This window comes from Anastrepha ludens, chromosome 6 (assembly GCF_028408465.1).
Source record: "Anastrepha ludens isolate Willacy chromosome 6, idAnaLude1.1, whole genome shotgun sequence".
NCBI lineage: Eukaryota > Metazoa > Arthropoda > Insecta > Diptera > Tephritidae > Anastrepha > Anastrepha ludens.
Genome location: NC_071502.1, coordinates 49874054 through 49894351, shown reverse-complemented (window position 1 = coordinate 49894351; position 20298 = coordinate 49874054). Strand labels below are relative to the sequence as shown.

General features: G+C 35.3%; 1 protein-coding gene across 1 annotated transcript in view; it reads right to left on the bottom strand.

The window, feature by feature from the left end:
- Positions 1–20298, bottom strand: part of LOC128866525 (uncharacterized) — a 118149-nt gene extending 97851 nt beyond the window's left edge. Inside the window, exon 1 of the mRNA XM_054107338.1 lies at positions 20146–20298. The gene's annotated coding sequence lies outside the window, so the exon portion shown is untranslated. The remainder of the gene's footprint in view (positions 1–20145) is intronic.

Sequence of the window (20298 nt, the reverse complement as noted above, 5' to 3'; positions counted from 1 at the left end):
TAAATATAAACTAAAGAAAAATTTGATGATGACGAAACTTTATGCAAAAAAAAACTTGAATTAATAAATAAATAAAAAGTGCATTGCATTTTTGAGCAATATAGCCGATGGAGCTAAAAATTTCCCAAGTAACGGGTGGTTAAATTTTAAGGGCCGATATTGAATGTGAACCAAACCTAACCGTCAAGTTTCCTTCTGCATTTCATTTGACATTTTTCAATTTCAAATTAATTCTATTTAAACCATGGAAAGATACATAACCAAGCAACGCGTTAAAGTTATTCAGGCTTATTATGAAAACGGGCGTTCAAATCAAAATGCATATCGCGCCCTTCATGATTTTTTCGATCAATTTAATCGTCCAAATGTGCGTACAATCGGAAAAATTGTGCAAAAGTTTGAGCAACCCGATTCTGCAGGAAATGTGAAACCACCAATGCATGCTCGCACAGCTCGTACTGCAGACGTACTGCTGCTGTTCGCGATAGTGTAGTTGAAGAGCCGTCCACCTCAACTCGTCGCCGTGCCCAACAATTGCACCTCTCACGCTCGTCGTTGATAAACATTATACATAAAGGCTTGCATTTACACGCTTACAAGGTGCAATTGACTCAAGAACTAAAGCCTCTTGACACTTTCAAGCGCCGTCAATGGTCAGAATGGTGGCAGGAAATGGCAACAGTGAACGACCAATTTTCGAAGAAAATCATCTTCAGTGATGAGGCACATTTTCACCTCAGTGGCTTCATCAATAAGCAGAATTGCCACATTTGGGCGAATGATAATCCAAGATTGATTGCCGAAAAACCAATGCACCCACAAAGAGTGACTGTTTGGTGCGGTTTATGGGCCGGCGGCATCATTGGGCCATATTTTTTCCAAAATGAGGCCTATCAGGCATGACATGGCCCGAATCGGAAGATATGGATGTGGACGATATGTGGTTTAAACAGGATGGTGCCACTTGTCACACAGCTGACGAAACAATGGCTCTTTTGCGCGAAAAATTTGATGGCCGAATAATCTCACGTCGCGGCGATGTCAATTGGCCACAAAGATCATGTGATTTGACAGCGTTGGACTTCTTTCTTTGGGGCTATTTTAAAGAAAAGGTGTATGTCGATAAGCCAGCAATAATACAAGAGCTAAAGGATGAGATAATTCGGCATATTATCGGCATAGAACCTCAATTATGCCTCAGCGTCATCGAAAACGCCGCAGCGGCCATTTGGCCGATATTTTATTTTATACATAATTGAGCTATATCAATATTATCATAATAAAGAGAAATGAAAATATTTAAAAAAGAAATTTATTTTATTCAAAATCAACACCGCCCTTTCAGACTTAACCACCCTTTATTATGTGTCTGATGAATATGGTTTTAATTAAGTCTGTAAATTCACCAATTAGGTGCCACTGTGGTGAAGAGACTTCGAAAAAAAATTATTTGGCCCAATTCGGTGCATATCGAGAGTAAATTTTGCATCCAGTGTTCACGTACTCTGTTGCGTCTTGAGATATGACTAAAGCAGCCCATCATGGTATTCCACATTATTCCCTTACTTTGATTTTTCATTTGTACTGAACGGCAAACTCATCTAAAACATTTAAAATAAAGTCTTGGATGATGATAAATTAGAGGAAGAAGACGAAGTTATTTTTTCTATAAAATAGCCTAATGAAAAAGGTAAGACTATTCACATTCTGAATTTATCACGGGTAGCACTTTCAAATACGGAATTACACATCAGCAAAGAGCTGCAGTGGATGACAGCAATATGAAAGAAAAAGGCATAATTGGGGTTACATCTGAATCTTCTTTAAAGTAAATTCCCTGAATATAGCCGAATGGGTTGAGAGTGCTGGAGTTCGACGACCGCTGTGAGCACGAAACTAAAACCCCGATAACCTTTTGGAAGCAACGGCAAGCCTCCGAGTATATGTCTGCCATGAAAAGCTCCTCATAAAAAACCATCTGGAATTTGAAGTCTCTCCAGTTGTGGAATAACCTTAAGATGCCCATTACGATGCAATATAAATATCAGAAAACTCCAAAAAACAGAAAATGTTCAAGGCGCAACTGAAGGCTATTCTGATCCGCGGCATCATTCACCATGGACATGTTCTGTCCGAATAAACAGCAACTAGACAGTTCTGTGTTGGCACCTTTGAGTGGCTGTGGGCACGCATTTTCCCAACTTACCGCGAACTAAAGGGCTGGGCCGAGTTCATTACGCAAGAGTTCTCGCCGAAAAAAATACATTCCAATTCTGCCGCACCCACCCTAAAGTAACCTAGATATCATTTTTTTTTTTCATTTAAATTATGAAGGTCTTATTGACCACTTGGGAATGCTTGAAACTAAGCAGAACTTAACTTTGTTTACTAAAAATTGTATTTTTATTATTGTAAAAGGATAATGCAATTATGTCCTAGCAATCTAGAAATTTATTGTTAAAATATTTCCTCAAATCATTGTGTTTAGCTGCTGCAATGACAACTACTAAGATACAAAAGCAGCGACCGAAGATGGAAGGAATATATCAGGTCAGTTCATAAGTGCGTGCGTTTTTTAAAGGTGGTTTTATAATATATGGTTCAATAATATATTTTCCTTCATTATTGACAATTTCTTTCCAACGTTTAGGCAAATTGTTTATTCCCTGCTCAAAAAATGTGTTGTCCTTGGAGCCAAAATACGCTTCGATATCCCTTTTTATAGCTTCTTTTGAGGAGTAGTTCTTGTTACTCATATGGGATTGAAGTCCACAAAAAAGGTGATAATCACAAGGTGCAATATCCGGAGAGTATGGTGGATGCGGCATTAGCTCCCATCTGAGGTCGTTCAGCTTGCCTAAAGACGGTCGATTTTTGTTAAGTGCCTCATTCAGTTATGAAAGCTGATGGGAATAATAATCAGCAGTTATTGTCTGGTTTGGTTCCAGAAGTTCACAATGAACAATACCGGCCATAACCCACCAAATAGACAAGATAATCTTCTTGGGGTGAAGGCCATCTCTAGGGGTCGGTTCTGGTTTTTCATCTTTATCTAACAAACAGCAAAACTGCCACAATTGGGGTACTAAAAATCGACAAGTCGTTCAAGGAAAAACTACGAATCACTGTTTAGTGGGGTTTTTGGGCTGGCGAAGTCATCGGATTGTCTTTCTTCTTTAATGAGGCCGGTAATGTTGTGGGCGGACAGTGGACGGTGCACGGTATTGTGAAACAATAACAAACTTTTAAAACTTAATATGTGGCTTCAACGGAGCAGTGCCACTTGCTTCACAGCGTATGAAACAAAAGCGCTATTGAGATCGAAGGTCCAAGCACGCATTCTCTTACGAAACAACGAGATCAAATGGCCGTCGAGATCGTGCGATTTGACGGCATTGGACTTTTTTCTCTGGGGCTACGTAGAAATTATGGTCTATGTCAATAAGCCTGAGAAGATTCCGCGTTACTAATTATATGCAGCTTGAAATATACCCACAATAAAGAAAATTTCGATATGCACATTATCTGTGTGTTTAAGATATTGTGCATGTTGAAATTAATAAAAGGTCATTTCGATAAATTTCATTGCGTTTTATTTGTAAAAGAAAATCGGTGGTCTTACGGAATCGGCCTTTAAATACCTACGCTAGAGACTATCTGCTATAATTGTTTATATGAATGTGCTTCAGAGTATCTCGAAAATCATCTTGAGTCTTATTTTTGAATGAAGCTAGCAACCTTGGCAAGCAGAATCCCCATACTTTAGGCACAAAATCCCATATGTAGTCGTAAAAAAGCCCATCGCGTATAACTGTTTGGACAATGGATGGGGCTACAACAGCCACTTAGTTCAATTTTTTGTCAATACGTTGAAGAGTTGCAATCAGAAAATCGTCCTTAATATGAACTCTAGGTTAGAGATCGTGCTTACTGAGATGTGAGATATCTTAATACATCAAAACGAGGAAATGTACTTTTCTGTTCGAACTTATGTCGGATAAGACAGATAACACTGTGTGACAAAAAAAAAAAATTAAATATACTTTTATGGAGACCTAGCACAACTTGTGGCTATAGAAAAACTAAAAAAAATGGTATAGGAGAAATTTCCAATACACCCCCAAAATCTCATTTTATGGCCATAAAACCGTTTTTCAGTAGGTTGATGTGAAGAATCACTCCTAACTTCGCCAATTTCCATCCGATTTCAAATTTGTTTTTTTTTGTTCGAAAGAACAAAAACAAGCCTTTTTGACAGTGTGCTGACAATTTTTCTGAAATGACAACTGACGAGACTGTAGGCGGAAGTATTTGGAATTTTTTTATTTTTTCTCTATTTTTTCAACTTTGACAAAATTTTTACGATATTATCCGATATTGAGGATTTTTTTTAGTACACTACTGTTATAGTAAATTTAATTTTGCGTCGAAGGAACTATATTTGACTGTAATTGAATTAAAATCAATAGAGTTGTGTGGGTTTTAAGATTCCATAATGATCTGATTGTACAATGAATGAGTTGGTGCTGGACTACCATTCGAGAGGGTGTAGGTGCGAATCTCGGTACATGGAACACCAAATGATAGGCAACGTTTTTTCTAATAGCGGCCGCCCCACGGCAGACAATGGCAAGCTTGCGCGTGTATTTCTGTCATGCACACCACAGTTATGATAATTATTTATTTTTAGGACTGTTTTTTTTTTCAATGCTCAGTCCCAGCTTCAATTTGCAACAACATCTTGTTATTTTTACTCTACTTATAATTTTTGTTGTAGTATAAAAGTTGAGTTCATTATGTTATTATACTAATAAAGTATTAAGTAAATCAATGAAATGAAGTTGAACAGGCAAATAGTAGATGATCCACAGAATCGTCGTGTTAGGTAACAAGGGAGATCTGGCCAAGGTGCGTTGATCTGCGAATATCTGCTATAAGTTCTTTATCTCCCGTGAAGATTCCCCCATTCACGCAGTTGTGGGTACCATGAATGCACACTGCTTTATAGGAACGCAAACGAATGGCCTTCACACAAATAACTTCTGTCGGAGCGCGTTGAACACTATCACCTCCCCTGACCCGCTCTGATAAGAGCCCAACATTTCCACCTCACCATTCATTTGAGTGGCTTCCGAATTCGATATTCGGAATTTCCAGTGTATCGTGGTTTTACCAACACCACATGGGGAACTGAATGGGCGAAATTGAGAACCACCTCAGGTGCAGCGAAAAGGTCTGACAGGATGAGCTGCTACAGAGGCAGCCGAGCCAGTCAACTGAATGTAGTTGTATTCCGCAATTAATCATAAATTTGCTTTATTTCCACTTAATAAAAGAAAAACATTCAAAAATATTGGGTTGCGTTTTTCATAGCAATTTCAAAATCGGAGGTTAGCAGTTGGGCCCATCCTTCGTTATACGAATGCTGGCTGAAAGGTATTCAAGGCATTATTTGAGTAAATGCAGACGCAGGTTTAAGCTACTGTAAGTATATAAATTTTATCCTACCATAAAGCCGAAAATATTTCCGCTTAGTCATCAAATCGTTGACAAGCGAAAACAAGAAACAATTTCATTTACTATATCGCTACTTCATCTATACATATGACAATTAAATTAAAACATCAATTTAGTAATTGTAAGTGCCAACTGCTTGACCAACTCCTCACACTCACGCTGATATTTTATTAAATTTCCTTCAAGGTTATGACTTTCAGTACCTCTTAGAACTGATTCCATACATATTTGAGCATTCCTTGATGAATGAGAGTATGAAAATCGCGTGCGCACTTGACCAATAAACTATCAAAGGTTCGTTTCTTCAACACGTGCCACTCAACTGCAACATAAAATATCCACCTCGGATGTTATTTGATATTTGATATCTGATATTTGAATTGGCTACACATTGAGCTTTCAAGGTTGTTATACTATAAAACTATTTGGTGTGTCTCTCTAGTGTGAGCAAACTCTTTGTGGCCTAATTTGAATTCAAATGTCCTACTTTACTTGACCCACTTTCTGTAATTACTGAGACAACTACTCACTAGTCGCACTTTATAAATAACTTATGCACTTACGTACTTTTTCAGATATCAAAACTTAATTATATAGACTTTTCTATTGGAATTTCTTAATGCGTATTGGCTTATTTATTTAATTAGGTTACCTTTTAATGTCGAAAGCCCCTAATTTAAATAGCTTAACACACGTCACTCCTATGACTGCTACAGACTACATACAGACATGGAAGTACGTATACGAACTTCTGAGTAGTTAAACGTATATGTGAATGGTATATTAAGAGCGCCCTTGAGTATTTAATACAAGATTTTACACCGTATTCCTTAATGTTGTATTCGTTATTCGGTAACTTACTAACTTTTTCTAAGCGTGAACGTCCGCTGAATAGCCTGATTTTGTATTTTTAGAAGGAATAACTGTGTATGGTTCTTGTTTTATTTAATGCCAGCTTATACCAGCAGGATTCACCTCGAGTTTTTACACACTAGAGACAAGCAGTAGGAAATTTAAGGCAGTATGGCGACCGCCGTAGCCGAATGGGTGGTGCGTGACTATCATTCGGAATTCAGAGAGAACGTAGATTCGAATCTCGGTGAAACACCAAAATGAAGGAAAAGTTTTTTCTAATAGCGGTCACCCCTCGGCAGGCAATGATAAACCTCCAAGTGTATATCTGTCATGAAAAAGCTCCTTATTAAAAATATCTGCCGTTCGGAGTCGGCTTGAAACAGTATGTCCCTCCATTTGTGGGACAACATCAAGACGCACGCCACAAATAGGAGGAGGAGCTCGTCCAAACACCCAAAACGGGTGTACACGCCAATTATATATGTATATATGTACCTATATATATAAAAAATAAAATCAATAATTGGCGCGTACACTTCTGTTAGATGTTTGGCCGATCTCCCCCTCCTATTTGTGGCGTGCGTCTTGATGTTGTCCCACAAATGGAGGGACATACTGTTTCAAGCCGACTCCGAACGGCAGATATTTTTAATAAGGAGCTTTTTCATGACAGATATACACTTGGAGGTTTATCATTGCCTGCCGAGGGGTGACCGCTATTAGAAAAAACTTTTCCTTCATTTTGGTGTTTCACCGAGATTCGAATCTACGTTCTCTGTGAATTCCGAATGGTAATCACGCACCAACCCATTCGGCTACGGCGGCCGCCATACTGCCTTAAATTTGCTACTGCATGTCTCTGGTGTGTAAAAACTTGAGCTGAATCCGGCTGGTATAAGCTGGCATTAAATAAAACAGCAACCATACAAAGTTATTCCTTCTAAAACTACAAAATCAGGTTATTCAGCAAACGGACGTTCATGCTTAGAAAAAGTTAGTAAGTTACCGAATAAGGAATACAACATTAAGGAATTCGGTGTAAAATCTTGTATTAAATACTCAAGGGCGCTCTTAATATACCATTCACATATACGTTTAACTACCCAGGAGTTCGCACACGTACTTCCATGTCTGTATGTATTCTGTAGCAGTCATTGGAGTGACGTGTGTTAAGCTATTTAAATTAGATGCACCACTTCTAATCATTTTAATAATTTTTACCCAAGCCAATGAGAATTATATGAATCAAAATATGATTGATATAGATGGAAGAGAAAACATAAAGTAGTCGGCTGCGAGAAAAGTGTCGTCCAGAATATATAGAATATAATATATATGGCGTCTGGGTAAACATAAACTCATTATTTTCAAGGTAGAAGACTGTAGTGACCGATATCCCGTTAAGTATAGATCAAACAATTTAAAGTTTAAGCTCGTTGTCAAGGTGACATTTCACACTAAAAATTCTTTTGTTGGTTTCAGTTTTTTCCATTCAGTTGTTTGAACCTTTCAGGATGTTAATAATGGAAGTCAACAAAGGGAAAATTCGGTATATTTCACAATTTCTCTTTGATAAAGGCAATAATGCAAGTCATGGAGCTGAAATTGTGAATGATGTCTATGGTGCCGATACTGCAACAGCTAATTACGTTAATTTTGCTTTCATCGACTGCGTTCAGGTATTTTGAATGTTAAAGAAAACGTCGATAATATTGAAAATATCGAAAATGTCCATAAAATTATAGAAATAGTTGAAGTTATTCGGCTTCTTAAAAGTCATCGCCCAGGAGCTAAAGATCGACCATAAATCAGTTTAAAGCCATTGTCGCGAAGCTGGATTAAAAGAGAAGCTCGATGTTTAGGTGCCACGCCAATTAATACCAAAAAACTTTGTTGATTCCAATTTCCATCTGCGAAGCCTTAGCTTAGCGGAATTAAATCGACCTATTTCTTGAACGGATGGTGACTGAGGATGAGAAATGGGTGACATATGTACGACAATATTGTGCGAAAACGATCGTAGTCAACGCGTGATGACGCAGCTCAAACGGTGGCCAAACCAGGACTAACGGCCACGAAGATTCTACTGTGTATTTGGTGGGGCTTGAAAGGGATTATTTATTATGAGTTGCTTCTGTATAGACAAACAGTAAATTCAGATTCCTATTGTCATCAATTGGACCAGAAATGGCCATAATTGACCAACAGAACAGGTGTTGTATTCCACCAGGACAACGCAAGGCCACATACGTCTGTAGTAAATCGCCAAAAATCCGGGAGCTTTGTTGGGAAGTTTTAATGCATCCACCATGACTTGCATGTAGGTGACTTTCATGTTAAGAAAAATGAAATTTAATTATTTTTCCATATTATTTGGCCTTGGCGAATATAAATATTTAGTGCTCAAATTACTTGCCGAAATCTACAAGGATATTTTGCACAGTTTTAACTTTTAAATTATCACCATTTAATTTTTTTACTCATTTTTTTTTTAATTTACAAAAATCATAGAACTCAAAGTTTCAGGCTTTATATAAAATTTAAAAAAATTCCAAACAAAATTTCGAATTTCTAAATCAGCATCTTGAAAAAAGTTCTGGGCACTTTTATAGCCCGCCGAGATCTGGCATAAAAAGTGCCGAATCAAAATGGCTCAAAGATCCTCTTGATTATTAATAATTTTGCCAGCGCTATGCATTTTTTCATACAACGAATGCTCTATATTTTTGTTATTTGAAAAAAAAATACACAAGTCCACCAACAAAAAAAACGTCAAAAACTAACACCATTTCGCCATGTCTGAATGCGTTTGGTAAAGTGTCAATAGTTTGGTTAAATTAGGTTAGAATGGTTGTCCAGAGTGGTACCCACTCAAACAAATCAAATTAATTTTTGTGATACCATTGCAGAGGAAGTAAGATAAAGAAAACCTATAGGAAGAGAGGAGAGCGATGAGGGAGTATAGGAACGAAAGGTATTTGTGGATTATGGATGATTACTGTGTTGCGCGCTGGAACGTGGTAAGGAAATACATCGAGAACGTACTACGAAGAAAAAAGATTGACCTCGACACAGTGCAACAAAGTAAAGCCGCACAGACAGGGACACAAGAAAACGAGCCTATAGCATGAAAGCTGGGTACAAATATGGTGGACCCAGACATGGGTGAATAGAATTGGTCCTTTATGGATGCCCCTCTGGGCCCTCCCGAAATAATATAGAAAGCAGTTCCGGGAAGGGTGTCTCCCCAGAAAGAGAGGAGGGATCGTTTTAGTGGCCACACCACACGAAGAAGTAGACGACGGTCGCTGTAAGTGCGAAGGCATTTTGAACCATACCTCACCCAACAAAAAAAAAAGCAAAACTGTGTTGCGGTTGTAGTAAAAGCTTTATGCTACTGATGAAGTTCATCAGTTTTTTAATCAAGTTCTGCTATATCAGCAGGAGTAGCAAAAAAGTGAGAACCAAGATGTCTACCTACACCTTATAGCTTGCGAGAGCTGAGTAGCAAAGGGGAAGGTAGTTACATGATTCCACGTCATCCTCCAAACAGTTGACGCAAAAAGGAATCAAAGTAATTCCAAAAGTGTAATTTCATAATTCATACCCCACCCACGAAATTTAAGAGCTAAGATTTTGTCCGACTTAGAAGATCCTTCGGAAGCTTTCGGTCCGCATGTGACCAGAAGGATTTCCCGACCTTACAAGTTTGAGTACTTGCCTAGTGCTCGCACAGTTCACACGATGCTAATCTTTCTAAAAGTAGACCACAGGTAGTCAAAGGAATCTAAATCCTGTCCTCTCGCCGGGAAAGTGCCTCATAGGTCTCTTGTTCAACGATAGTATCGATAGTAATAAGGAAGAAATTATATTTTTATCATCGGTTGCATTACGTGATACATACTTTCGACCTATATACTCGTGAAATGTAATGGAATAATAAGCGCGGGTTTTGTAAAAATATGGAACAAGCTGGATAGACCCGAAGATGAGACCCACATAACTGTAGACTCCTCTTATGATACAATCAATATGACAAGAATCTCAAGAAGATCAATTAATATTCAAAAAGCTTCGGTAGTGAGTAATAAGTCAGACCGTATTGGCTATGTACTATGCCACGACCGGTGAAATGATGCTCTTTAACAGAAAGCCGGTTTAGTTAAGTAAGCAATGAATTTTACCACTAAAACCTATAATGCCGCTTCCAGAGTCGTCTACTATCAAAGAATTCTTTCAAAAATTAAAAAATAACTCATTGGTGAAGGCTTTAGAGTTTTTCACTGCGGAAATTTTTCGGCAATTCTTTCTCATCAAACCAAAGCCCAAAGTTCTGTCAAGCCAACAAGTATGCTGCCAACGCTCAAAGATAATGTTGGGAAAACCTCTATTACAAAATCGTTAAAATTTTTTAGTCAATCAGCTATCAAAAGTGGTCAAACAGAAGCACACCCAGATTTATATAATCAATAAAGCATACATGGGAAAGTTTCTTCCCACATACACCTACTTGCTGTTATTTTTTATCGCGCTGACAACTTAATCATCAATATTTCATTCTCCTCACACGCATCTGTACTTTCACCTTTTGTGTTTTATCGATTCTAATTGACCTTCTATCTCTCTGCTGTTTGATTAAATAAAACTTTATTATGAACGACATGTGTTAATGATCCATCAATTTGTAATCTGCAACATCAACATTTCAACAAAAGTATTAAATAGCTAATTGTCTGGATATATTATTTATGCGTATGTATTATATATATTTGAATTAGGTTTTATAGGTTAAAAATAGGAAAAATTTCATGTTTCCATTGGAGTCATGATTTCTATAAAAATATATTTCGTTTACCACTCAACTATTGAACTTGAAGGTTTATTTCTATTGCCGCGGTGGCCAATTCAGTATGGCTATGAGCTTGAAATATTATTTTGATAAGTGGTTTTTAATTGAAAGTCCATAAAGACTTGTTTCTTATAAGATTATTTGGAGTATTTAACAATCAAGAGAATGTTATCAAGGAAACATTTCTATGATATGTGAGTACGTATAATCTAATAGTGGGTGATGCGTATGAGTAACTAGAGATTGAGCACCAACCACAGCCCTTTCTCGAGTATATGTACATAGATATTCATATTGCATAGTATAGGGTTTACCAATATGGGCATAAAACAAGTTGCATGTGAGTTTAAAATCGGTTAGACCTATGTGGGAGTGGAAAAATTAAGTTTATTTTATGAATTTTGCTCTGCGAAATAATGAAATAAATGAGAACTTTTTTCCTAAGCAATACATATAATATAAAATAGTGACTGCACAACTTATCGTCAAAGAACCCATTTTGTGAAGGGCATGCAATCGAATCAACTGCACCTGCAATTATTAATTTACAGTTAATATCGATTTTAGCAAACAATGGTGCACAGTGAAACATCCTCATATAAGCGGCCGTAAAAATTAGTGAAAATTGTCTAATATTTTCTGGAATGAAATTTTGTATATGGTCTACTTTCTCCTTGAAAAAGAGAAATATGAAATATGGTCTACTATTACGCCTCTCACCCTTGTGGGCTGAAATGTGAAAAGTTATGCGAATTTGCTCAAATTTGTGTGGCATATTTGCGTCTCCTATATAAGCATAAATCTGAAATAAAGTATAAATTGATTCACCAGCAATTCATCACAAAAAATTCTAGATGAATGGAATCTAAGTATATGCAGGGTTGATTACAAAGAAATCTTAGTGGTTAGGGGTAGTCAGAATTTTCAAAAATTACATTTTTTTTCTTACAGTATAACATCTTAAAAATATGGTGTAAAAACTTGAAGTGAATCCGACAAATACTTTTCGAGTTATTCAACAATTAACAAAGGGCGCTTGGGCTCCGGAGCGTTCGTATGCCGAAAAATGGATGTTGCACGTATGAAAGTGGCAGATAAGCGCGCTAAGAATAACACTCGAGAAGTTGAAATGCTACGTAGGCAACAGCAAATCGATATTTTGGAAGCTGCTATGACGGCTAAACTATTATATGGCTCAGGAATAGATGGCACAGTGTCAGTAATGAAATAGTTCGTAAAACTCTACACAAATCGATAGCAAAACTTTAAATGCGTTTTTCTCAAAACTATGCTTTTTACGCTGGTGATCACTTTAACTTAAAAACCGCTTGGTAGACTTCAATAAAAATTATACTGCTTTTGAAAACATAAAAAAACACTTGCCCGATTGAAGATTTTTTTTCTTCAAATTTTTAGATTTTTGTTTAACAATTAATTGTCGGTTTTTTTTCGAGAATCTGAAAAATATTTCCTGAGGCCGCCATATTGTTAATTTTGTAAAAAATGAATCTTCGGTTAGGCAAAAGATTATCCATTAATAAAACTAATTTCTCTTGTCCGATTGATTTTAGATGACTCTCCAAGGATTTGTGATGATCCCCGTAAGGGACTTCTGGAGAAACGGGCTCCACGCAAACAAAGATATCATTTTGCTAAAATCAAGTTAAAACATGATGTATTAATGCTATGTTTTTATTTTTATAAAATAAAGCACTTGACTAGCAAAACAAAAAATTATTGAAAATCATCATTTTTCGGACCTCTGACTACCCCTAACTCCTCAAAAATTTTTTTATTAATCGCTTCATAAAAAGGTACAGCCTTCTAAAGAAAGCTTAGAAAAAAAGTAATTTTTGAAAATAAAAAACAAAATTTTTTTAAACTTCTACAGTTAGCAGCAAATTTGTATATTAGAAGGTCGAAATTTGAAAACTCTTTCAGCCTTTAAATATGTTTGAAATTCAATATTTAAAACAAAAACTTGTCCGAACAATGTAGTAAATATGGAAAAATTCACCCGTACTGTCATGCGGAGGTGTCTTTCTGAATATTCATAGTCCTATTAGATAAACATTTCAGGACAATCGTAAGAACTTTTTCGCGTTATGAGTCTGGCTTGAATAACTGAAGTACATATTTTTTAGTTTAATGCTAAAAGTATATCTTTTTAAGGCAAAAGAACGTCATTTAAGCCAAAGATCGACTTTCTACGTTATTATACAGTTAATGATCAGTAAATAGAAACAGAAAATAGCGGCATGTTGACATAAGTTTGCGGACTCCGAAAATACCACAAGAAAAATCAAATCATAAAATCTTGGTAACTAATTTCAGTCACCTCTACTGTAGACAACTATACCTTGCAATTGTTCATATAACAGTTTTTCATTTGCATCCTATCGCATAGCAATTCATTGTGAGTAACGAGTACTCGACACTTTTTTATGAAAGAAAACATGCAATACCGTAAGCATAAAAAATTCGTAAAAATCAACGCGATTTTTGAGCGACTTAAAACTTAACTTTTTATGCCAAAATTCAATTAGCTATAAAACGGCAGACTTAAAATATTTCTGGCAATTCTGATTAAAAAGTATAAAATTTCGATGAAAATTTGTTGAATTGCTTTAAATTCTACCAAAGTTTGAGACTTGAATTTGTGTGGTGTTTATAGGAATAGACTATATTTTCATACAAATGTATTAAAATTAAATAAGAAACAAATAAATTGTCAAATATTTACAATAAGTACTAGTGTTGTATTGTAGTATAATTACATTTATTTCATACAAATCATCACTTTTATCTATCTGGCCACTTTTCAGAGCGACTCATAGACGAACAGACGACTTAGTGCAGAAATATTGGCGCAACATTCTTATGAGCTGATTTCTGTGAAATTATTTACTTCTTCGAGAAACTGAATAGTAGTTTACATATTGCGTTATTCTCATTGATTTTTCTAAAAAGTTGTACGTGCATAAAAGTTGGCACACCACAGTTGTCTCTGCTGCAACGTTCCCACGACTGCCAGTTACACGTGCTGTGATGTCAGCATTATTTGAATTTCGTCATACAATAAAAGGGAAACATTTCCCAATGGTATGCAATAATGCACCTGTAAGCAATCAAGGCCATTGCTGGTCGCAAACAGTTTCTGGTAAACAACTTATACTAAAACGCGCCTGCCACACCAAGGGGATACCAAGGTTGCCGAACAGTTGAGTTCGAGGCGAACTAGAGTTTGGTGTAAAATTCGAAAATATTAATTAGTAAGTATTAAATTTTCATTTTAATTAAAGAAGTTTAATAAGTTGAACTTGAGTAATTTGTTCTGGATAAGAAGTCCTTTAGCTTACACATAAGATGTTTCTATGGTTTGTATATAAGTAATCTTATAATGGATAATTTAAAGTTAAAGGAAGAAGATGTAGAGAGTTGTGAGAAAAAGTCTGCCTCAGTTGGCACTCAAGCTTCTTGTATAGTGGTTCTTGAAATTTTTAATAATATGCAATACAAGATGGTAGAACGATTCTAAATTTTTGTTGTTTCTAAAAATTTGTTGATTTCTTACATGGATACATTTTATTTGTTCATTTACTCTAAAAAGAAGTAAACTGAAAAATTTTGAAAAATATGTTAGAACTTTAAGATTCATTCAATGTTGAAAATTTTCATATCGTCACATGAAATCAAAAAAGCCCTAAGTTAAATTTTAAAAATTTTACAGGAGAATCAAAAAACCTTTTAAAATGAAAAATAAGCGAAAATTTTTCAATATTTTCTCAAGTTAAGATTGTTTTTCATAAAGGAATAAGTATTTGAAGAAAACATATTACTTTTTATATTACTTACAAATATAAGAAACTTACGCCTTCTACAATTAGTTTTTTTTTTTTTTTTTATTATTTCTCTAAGGCGTACGTTACAGTTTTGGTTGGCAAATTTGTTACGCTTGCACTTAGGGCTTTTCGAATTTTGTTTATACCAACGTCATTATTAGTTGTTGGATTATAAAATTTTAAAGGAAAATGTATTAGGATACGGTACATGATAATCAACTAAAAAGTCAATTTTGAATTTTTTGTAACTTAGGGCTTTTTTGAATTCATATGACGATATATAGTTTTTTAAAATGGAATATACCTACTCGTTTATTTTTAAAATTTAGGTTAGGTTAACTTAGCTGGCTGAAAGCTACCACATAGACCCATTGGTCTTTAGTGGTACCAGATGGATTTTGACCCTTACGTTTCCTTGTAGTAGGTCTCTTGTAATAAGCCTGCACCTTTTGCGAATCTAAGTAAGTAAGTGCGAATCGAACGTATTTATCTGCATTCTGTGTGTATATAATTTTCGCTGTTTTGCATGTGGCTAGATTATTCCACATCCTGTCTATCCGCATGTGCATGTTTGCAGCGATATCATGGTATATCTTATTTAAAGGTGTCAGTATGTCGTTTTCTTGTTCAAATGGTATGTAGACAGCACTCTTGACAATTTCATCTACAATTTCGTTTCCTACAATTCTCTCATGTCCGGGTACCCAATACTTAGATATGCAATCGTCTGTCTACGGCTAGTCTCTGTATGCCTTCCCTGCTTTTTAGAACATTTTTAGATGAAATTTCATATGAGTTTATTGCTTTTATCTCCGCTTGGTGGTCAACGTATGTATATATTTATTTTGGAATTGCTTGATGTCCTTGCGAAAGCTATTTCCGCAGCCTTTTAGCACTTAGCCTTTTTATAGATATTGTTTTCTATATTTTTTAGAATAAAATACGATATTGAAAAAAAATTATATGTGACCTGGTCTACGAAAAGGTACCTTATGTGCGAAAACAAGTTTTCGAGAAAACAGCAGTTAAAGTTTAAACTTCTAAAACAATCAGTATTTTTGGTATTTGTACCTACTTGTCTTTTTTTTACTTTTGACAAACTTTTAAGCAAATTATGACTTTCTGGTTTTCACCATTTTAAAGAGCTTTCACACGCTATTCGAATCAACAAAAAAGTGAAAAATGAGTTTTTGACACGTAACGTACCTTTTCATAGACCAGGTCACATACATATTATAATTTGGAAAAAATATTATTTTATTTGAAAAATTTTGGCAGAACAATTTTTTTGGTCATTTTTGAAATATAGGTATTCCCAAATACTGCTCTAGCGAAGCACTTGCACACCTACTCGTTAAATGGGCTACTCTAATGTCTCACATTATACACCTGCACATATATATGTACGCTAATAACTATGGACTGAAAACTCCTATTTGCACATTTTAATTTTGAAGCTAGCCTTCATTAAAAGGCTCTTTCTGACATAAATTACACAAACTTATAAAAGTGTATACCCTTTCATCGAAAAGTTCCGGGAAGGTGATGTTGACTGTTTTCATCGACTGCCAAGGCGTAGTGCACCATGAGTACCTTCCAACGGGCCAGACAGTCAAAAAAGAATATTATTTATCCATTTGAAGTTATCACTTCGTTGAAGGAAATTTCAACGACAGAGGAGATCAAAGAGCATGCGACGAAGAATCTGCAGGCCATCCCTTCGTCGGCCTACCAGGCGTGCATGGAGGACTGAGCTAAACATTGGCACAAGTGCATTGCTTCACATGGGTCATATTTTGAAGGAGATAAAATAAATTTACTTGAAATTTAACTCTATTTTGTTTTATTTTAACATTCCCGGTACTTGCTGATCATAGGGTATATGTCAAAATGTGTTAAACCATCATAAAATAAATTTTGAAATTTAACGCTTGGAGTACAGATTTTTCTTGTAAGGCATTGAAATGTATAATTTCACTCTGATTTAATCATGTTTATCAATTATTTGCTATGCCTGTTAAAACTTTGAAAACACTCTACATTTTTTTTCGAAAAATTGCTGTTTGCGATAAGCGAAAATAAGCTGGCGAAAAGTAAATGGAAAATATACGACTTCTCATTTCTATATCTGCAGATTTGTTATTACTTTGTTCACTACTCTTGCATATATACTGCGTTAAATAACTATCAACAAGGCTTAGTGAGAATTTTTGACACTTAATTGGTTTATTTTTTGATAATTTATAATATTTTATAATCATTGATAATAAATTCTTTTTGAAAATATACTTTCTTTTCTAACTTATTACTTATTCTAAAGTCAGTCGTAAAATAAAAATATAAATTAATTAATACACAGCAAATAATAAACAGGTTACGAGAATTCATTAACAATAAGCTCCCTGTACTTGAAGCAGCTTGATAAGAATTTTTACAGAACTTCATAATCACTACCGTTCAAAATCATATTTACATTTCAGAAATCCAATGCCTTTACACCAAAATGTTCACAACGAAAATTTGTATAGACAGGACAGGTACCAATATTTTCTGGGGCGCACAAGCGCGAAAGTTCAAACTTTTAGCATGTGCAGACAGCCGTCACTGAAATAGTTGATGTTTGTAAGGGATAGACCAGGACACAAATCGGGAAAGGTGTACATTTTTTGGCTGAGTTTAGAAAATATGGGAAATCTCTTACAGAATATATGCTTTCACGGAAGTAGAAGAAAAGACATTTAGAAGGTTCATATTCAAAGTTTGCGATACATATTTTCATTTCTTAGGCCATGTACCCAAGACACACAGTCTCTTTGGCAAAGATATGCCAAAGTCAGTCGTTTGACAGAGAAACCCAATACAAAATATAATAAATATGAGCTCTAAGAGTATGAAAATATTGCGGAAGTAGAATGGTTTCAATATGGATCATGTAATCCGGCGGGTTTGGAGGCAAAGGTATCAGCTTTTTATTGAAAAAACGCAAAAGTCTCTCCACTGGCTTACATTTTTCTATACGCCAAGCCTGTACACCAGAAAACATAATCGATCTTGAGCACGCATCAAAAACATTTGGTATTTTAGAAATAGAAATGTGAGGGTTATTCATATAAATATTTTAGCTTTGTTGCATTTATTGCTCTTTGAGAGCGGGTAAGCTTTAAATCCAAATGTTTGTTGGTAGACAGTTTGTAGTTAATCAATACGCCGAGATATTTATATTCAATGACAGTCTCTAGATGTTCATTGCCAAACTTCCAACTGTATGAAGCAGGAGCTCTGGTGCACTCCCTAAACACCACACATTTAGACTTAGACAAATAACTTTAATGTTGAAGTCATTTAAGTTCAAGGAAAGCAAGTTCGGACTTGACAGGCAACCTTGTCTAACGCCTTGATTTACAAAAAGTGAGGAGGAGAGTTGCTCTTGCAGCCAAATCTGGTTTGATGTATCTATGTAGAAAAGTTTTGGAATTTCGAGTATTTAACTGGAATGGCCATAAGGTGCTAGTCTATAAATAAGCATTCCTCGCGAGATAGTATCGAATGAACATGAGACGTCAACAAAAAATGCAATTTTTATCTTTTTAGTCTTGAAGTTAAGATACACAATTCAAGACATGTCAAAAAGATTATCTATTGTTGAGTATCCTCTCCGAAAATCTAATTGAAATTCAGTAATTATTTGTTCATATACGCTCAAACATTTGGGGGTGTTAAAAGAAGACCAATAAAGACTTTGCGCAAAGTATCAAGCAGAAAAGACCCCTATAATTTGGAGTGGGACACGAATCTCATTTTTTAACCAAACAAACAAATACGGCTTTTCGAAACGCGGTTGGTATTTGGTTTTTTTTAATATTGTGTTCAAAATTGATAATATCTCATGAAATACTATAAAGTGCAAGTGGAACTGGCTCAAAAATCGCATTGATTTTTGACACATTTTTTTGCTAACGTCTTTGTGCGCGTTCTGAAGAATATGAATATGAAGAATGCTCGAACTTATTTTTATTAGGAGAAAACACAAAAAGACCACCATTCAAAAACATTATTTTAAATAAAAATCAACACAGTTTTCTAGCCACTTCAAATTTGCTTTTTGCTATACCGAAATTAAATAGCTTATAAAGCTGCGTGCATAGAATTTTTCTACAGATTCAAAATAAAAAGTCTCGAAGTTTAATGAACAATTGTTGAATTAAAAAAAAAAATTCTGCAAAGTAACAAGCTGTAAGTTGTTGCTGTAGTATGCCTATGTTTTTTTTTTTAATTAAAAAAAAAAATTCATAAAAAAATTAATAAATTGTCAAATTTCGCAATATGTCCCGCTGCTACTATTGCGTACAGGTGTAATTATGTAATTGGATTCACAGGTGATTGACTGAGCTATTTCTCCAATGTGCTGTACCATACTGGTGCATTGTTGTCGTTGTAATAATGCACGGACCTACCGTTACATGCCGCCTGGGAATGGTAGATGGTTTTTAGGAGAAGATTTTTCAAGAAAACAGACCGCCTTGTGGCGACCACTACTAGAAGAAATTATTTTAGTATATAATTGGGTGTTTTATATCCCCAGTGGGCAAGAAAGACTAGAACAACAGAGTAAATTATAGTTACACCGAAGCTTCGCCATAATAGAAACTCAATATATATGGTTTTTTGACTCCCGAACCATCTCAGAAGTACATTTTAAATAATTAATATAAAGACTAGAAAATAAAATTTTAAAGTATACAATATTGATTATTGCACAGCTCCATCATATATGGAAATCATTACTTCTCCACATTCACAGCGCATTCTATAATTATTTGATCACCGGTGATAATCATCTGAGCAGAAATTAGTGTTTTTGAGAAAAATCACTTCTAGATGATTATTGCTTGTGAGACAGGCAGCTATTTTCTGGTATCACATTTTCGATCCATGGTCTAGTGAAAATAGGCCATTAGTAAAAGCAGCCAGTCCCTCTTCATTTTACATAGAAAGATGTGCATTATCATATCATAAATAAATTTCACGAAAACACAATTAACAACAATGCACTATGTTGCCAGAGCTGGTAAATCACTTAACCCAAATCACATTCGGTCAAATCAACTGTCAGCACTTTCTAAATAACACTCAAAATATTTATCTATTATTTCTTAACTTTTTGTTTGTTTGTTGAACAGCACTTATCACTTGGCTCTTAAAGGTCAACCGTTTCGAACTTACGCGCCTCATATC